Source organism: Zalophus californianus, chromosome 3 (assembly GCF_009762305.2).
Source record: "Zalophus californianus isolate mZalCal1 chromosome 3, mZalCal1.pri.v2, whole genome shotgun sequence".
Classification (NCBI taxonomy): Eukaryota; Metazoa; Chordata; class Mammalia; order Carnivora; family Otariidae; genus Zalophus; species Zalophus californianus.
In genome coordinates this window covers 84919061-84924732 of record NC_045597.1, presented here as the reverse complement: position 1 = coordinate 84924732, position 5672 = coordinate 84919061, and the positions used below count along the sequence as shown (strand labels likewise).

Below are 5672 nucleotides of genomic sequence, written 5' to 3'. Positions count from 1 at the left end.
TGGCACGTGGCTGTCCAGTTTTCCCAATATCATTTATAGAAGAGACTGTCTTTTCCCTATGCTATATTCTTGGCTCCTTTGTCATAAATTAATTGACCAAATATGTGTGGGTTTATTTCTGGGCTTTCTATTCTGTTCCATTGGTCTATGTGTCTGTTTTTATGACTATTCCATACTAGAGCTTGATAATTATAATTTGTAATATAGATTGAAATCAGGGAGTGTGACACCTCCAGCTTTGTTCTCTCTCAAGATTATTTTGGCTATCTTTGGGATCTTTGGTGATTCCATACAAATATTAGGATTCTTTTTTCTATTTTTGTGAAAAATGCCACTGGAATTTTGATAGGAACTGCACTGAATCTGTAGATTGCTTTGGGTAGTATGGACATTTTGACAATATTAATTTTTCCAATCCATGAGCATGGAATATCTTTCCACTTATTTGTGCCTTCTTCAATTTCTTTCATCAATATCTTACAGTTTTTTTAAGATTTTTATTTATTTATTTGACAGAGTGATAGAGAGAGCATAAGCAGGGGAAGTGGCAGGCAGAGGCAGTGGGAGAAGCAGGCTCCCTGCAGAGCAGGGGGAGCCTGATGTGGAACTCGATCCCAGGACCCCAGGATCATGACCTGAGCCACAGGTAGTTGCTTAACCAACTGAGCCACCCAGGCGCCCAATATCTTATAGTTTTTAGTGTATAGATAGATCTTTCATCTCTTTTGTTAAATTTATGCCTAGGTATTTTATTCTTATTGATGCAATTGTAAATTGGGTTATTTTTAATTTCTCTTTCTGATAGTTTGTTATTACTGCATAGAAATACAGATTTTTAAAAAAATATTGAATACTTCATGAATTTGTATGTTACCTTGTGCAGGGACCATGCTAAGCTCTGTGTTGTTCCAATTTTAGAATATGTGATGCCAAAATGAGCACCAAAATATTTTTATATTTTGGTTTTGTATCCTGTAACTTTACTGAATTTATTAGTTATAGCAATTTATTTTCTAATTTCTAATTTAACTTTTGATTTTGTTATTTTATGTATTACTTATAAGCATGTTAGTTTCTAGATATTTGGGAATTTTAAAGATATCTTCTTGTTATTGATTTCTAATATAATATATTTGTGACAGAGAACAGTTTGCATATTCTTTGAATTCTTTAAAATTTATACAGATTTGTTTTATGATCCAGAATATAGTTTATCCAAATAAATGGTCTATGCACACTTGCAAAGAATATGTATTCTGCTTTTGTTGGAGTGTTCTTTTTCTTTTTTTTGTCCCTCATTATTTTTTAAAATTTATTTTATTCTGTTATGCTAGTCATCATACATTACAGCATTAGTTTTTGATGTAGTGTACCATAATTCATTGTTTGCACATAACACCTAGTGCTTCATGCAATATGTGCTCTCCTTAATACCCATCACCGGGCTAACCCATCCCCACACCCTCCTCCCCTCTGAAACCCTCAGTTTGTTTCTTGGAGTCCATAGTCTCTCATGGTTCGTCTCCCCCTCCGATTTCCCCCCTTTCATTTTTCCCTTCCTTCTCCTAATGTCTTCCATGCTATTCCTTATGTTCCACAAATAAGTGAAACCATATGATAATTGACTTTCTCTGCTTGACTTATTTCACTTAGATGGAGTGTTCTAAATATCTTTTGGATCAAGTTGGTTGATAGTGTGGTTCAAATTTAATTTTGCTAATTTTCTGTCTACTTATTCTAGCAATTACTGAGAAAGGGGTATTGAAATATCTAATTATAGTTTTAGATTTATTACTCTTTGAAGTTTTGTTTTTTATCCATGTAATTTGATGCTCTGATATTTGGGACATGAGTGGGTAATATTTTTATGTCCTTCTAATCCAACAAACATTTTATTATTATGAAATAATCATTTTGGTCCATGGTAATATTTTGTCCTTTGAAACCTATTTTATCTGATATTAATACAGACCCTCCAGCTTTCTTTTGGCCAGTGTTAGCATGATATATCTTTTTTCTATCTTTCTACTTTTAACTTATTTGTGTCTGTGTTTCAAATGTATTTCTTATAGGCAGTATTTGGGTATTGTTTCTTTATCCAATATGACAATATCTGCCATTTAATTTGGGAGTATTTTTCCATTTATATTTAATGTGACTATTGGTGTTATTAAATTTAAATCCATCATCTTGCTTTTGGTTTTTTGTTTGTCCTATCTGTTCTCTGGTCTCCTTTTCTTATTTCTCTGTCTTCTTTGGGATTTATTACATAGTTTAAAAAAGACTTTATGCTATCTTCTTTGTTGGTTTTATCTTATTATTTTTGTGGTTGCTTAGAGTTTTACCTTTCCAACTTCCCTTGGTCTGATCTGAATTTACACAAGTTTGAGAGTCAGTGTCTCATGAAATTTTGTGCCTTACATGCCTCTTCTGTCTCACCTTAGTCCTACCTCTGGTTTTTATGTCTTTATTTGCTAACTCAAACCTCTATGAGGTTGTAGGTTAGATTTGATTGATTCATCTCTTCATTGGGAGTTTTATTTTCTTGCTTCTTTGTATACCTGCTAATTTTTTTTAAATTTTTTTATTGTTATGTTAATCACCATATATTACATCATTTGTTTTTGATATAGTGTTCCATGATTCATTGTTTGTTCATAACACCCAGTGCTCCATGCAGAATGTGCCCTCTTTAATACCCATCACCAGGCTAACCCATCCCCCTACCCTCCTGCCCTCTAGAACCCTCAGTTTGTTTTTGAGAGTCCATCATTTCTCCTGGTTCATCTCCCCCTCTGACTTACTCCCCTTCATTCTTCCTCTCCTGCTATCTTCTTCTTTTTCTTTTTTCTTAAAATATGTTGCGTTATTTGTTTCAGAAGTACAGATCTGTGATTCAACAGTCTTGCACAATTCACAGTGCTCACCATAGCACATACCCTCGCCAATGTCTATCACCCTGCCACCCCATCCCTCCCACCCCCGAGCACTCCAGCAACCTTCAGTTTGTTCCTGAGATTAAGAATTCCTCATATCAGTGAGGTCATATGATACATGTCTTTCTCTGATTGACTTATTTCACTAAGCATAACACCCTGCAGTTCCATCCACGTCGTTGCAAATGGCAAGATCTCATTCCTCTTGATAGCTGCATAATATTCCATTGTGTATATATACCACTACTTCTTTATCCATTCATCTGTCGATGGACATCTTGGCTCTTTCCACAGTTTGGCTATTGTGGACATTGCTGCTATAAACATGGGGGTGCACGTACCCCTTCGGGTCCCTACATTTGTATCTTTGGGGTAAATACCCAGTAGTGCAATTGCTGGATCGAATGGTAGCTCTAATTTCAACTGTTTGAGGAACCTCCATACTGTTTTCCAGAGGGGTTGTACCAGCTTGCATTCCCACCAACAGTGTAGGAAGATTCCCTTTTCTCCACAACTCCACCAACATCTGTCGTTCCCTGACTTGTTAATTTTAGCCATTCTGACGGGTGTGAGGTGGTATCTCATTGAGGTTTTGATTTGGATTTCCCTGATGCTGAGCGATGTTGAGCACTTTTTCATGTGCCTGTTGGCCATTTGGATGTCTTCTTTGTTAAAATGTCTGTTCACGTCTTCTGCCCATTTCTTGATTGGATTATTTGTTCTTTGGGTGTTGAGTTTGATAAGTTCTTTATTGATTTTGGATACTAGCCCTTTATCTGATATGTCATTTTCTCCCATTCTGTCGGTTGTCTTTTGGTTTTGTGGACTGTTCCTTTTGCTGTGCAAAAGCTTTTTATCTTGATGAAATCCCAATAGTTCATTTTTGCCCTGGCTTCCTGTGCCTTTGGTGATGTTTCTAGGAAGAAGTCGCTGTGGCTGAGGTCGAAGAGGTTGCTACCTGTGTTCTCCTTTAGGATTTGGATGGACTCCTGTCTCACGTTTAGGTCTTTCAAACATTTGGAGTCTATTTTTGTGTGTGGTGTAAGGAAATGGTCCAGTTTCATTCTTCTGCATGTGGCTGTCCAATTTTCCCAACACCATTTGTTGAAGAGACTGTCTTTTATCCATTGGACATTCTTTCCTGCTTTGTCAAAGATAAGTTGACCATAGAGTTGAGGGTCCATTTCTGGGCTCTCGATTCTGTTCCATTGATCTATGTGTCTGTTTTTGTGCCAGTACCATACTGTCTTGATGATGACAGCTTTGTAATAGAGCTGGAAGTCCGGAATTGTGATGCCGCCAGCTTTGCTTTTCTTTTTCAATATTCCTCTGGCTATTCGGGGTCTCTTCTGGTTCCATACAAATTTTAGGATTATTTGTTCCATTTCTTTGAAAAAAGTGGATGGTATTTTGATGGGGATTGCATTGAATGTGTAGATTGCTCTAGGTAGCATTGACATCTTCACAATGTTGGTTCTTCCAATCCATGAGCATGGAACGTTTTTCCATTTCTTTGTGTCTTCTTCAATTTCTTTCCTGAGTATTTTATAGTTTTCTGAGTACAGATCCTTTGCCTCTTTGGTTAAATTTATTCCTAGGTATCTTAAGGTTTTGGGTGCAATTGTGAATGGGATCGACTCCTTGATTTGTCTCTCTTCTGTCTTGTTGTTGGTGTATAGGAATGCCACTGATTTCTGTGCATTGATTTTATAGCCTGCTACTTGACTGAATTCCTGTATGAGTTCTAGCAGTTTTGGGGTGGAGTCTTTTGGGTTTTCCACATACAGTATCATATCATCTGCAGAGAGTGAGAGTTGGACTTCCTCTTTGCCGATTTGGATGCCTTTGATTTCTTTTTGTTGTCTGATTGCTGTGGCTAGGACTTCTAATACTATGTTGAATAGCAGTGGTGAGAGTGGACATCCCTGCCGCGTTCCGGACCTTAGGGGAAAAGCTCTCAGCTTTTCCCCATTGAGAATGATATTCGCTGTAGGTTTTTTGTAGATGGCTTTTATGATATTGAGGTATGTACCCTCTATCCCTACACTCTGAAGAGTTTTGATCAAGAAAGGATGCTGTACTTTGTCAAAGGCTTTTTCTGCATCTATTGAGAGGATCATATGATTCTTGTTCTTTCTTTTGTTAATGTATTGTATCACGTTGATTGATTTGCGGATGTTGAACCAGCCTTGCAGCCCAGGGATAAATCCCACTTGGTCATGGTGAATAATCCTTTTAATGTACTGTTGGATCCTATTGGCTAGTATTTTGGTGAGAATTTTTGCATCCATGTTCATCAAGGATATTGGTCTGTAATTTTCCTTTTTGATGGGATCTTTGTCTGGTTTTGGGATCAAGGTAATGGTGGCCTCATAAAATGAATTTGGAAGTTTTCCTTCCATTTCTATTTTTTGGAACAGTTTCAGGAGAATAGGTATTAATTCTTCTTGAAATGTCTGATAGAATTCCCCTGGGAAGCCATCTGGCCCTGGGCTTTTGTTTGCTGGGAGATTTTTGATGACTGCTTCAATTTCCTTAGTGGTTATAGGTCTGTTCAGGTTTTCTATTTCTTCCTGGTTCAGTTTTGGTAGTTGATACATCTCTAGAAATGCACCCATTTCTTCCAGGTTATCTAATTTGCTGGCATAGAGTTGCTCATAATATGTTCTTATAAGGGCGCCTGGGTGGCTCAGTTGGTTAAGCGACTGCCTTCGGCTCAGGTCATGATCCTGGAGT

At 37.2% G+C, this 5672-nt stretch overlaps 1 non-coding gene across 1 annotated transcript; it reads right to left on the bottom strand.

Annotated features, from left to right (window-relative positions):
- Positions 1-839: 839 nt before the first annotated feature.
- Positions 840-942, bottom strand: LOC113921138. Its single transcript, XR_003519540.1, has one exon. It is a non-coding gene; the product is annotated as a U6 spliceosomal RNA (small nuclear RNA).
- Between the last annotated feature and the right edge of the window lie 4730 nt (positions 943-5672).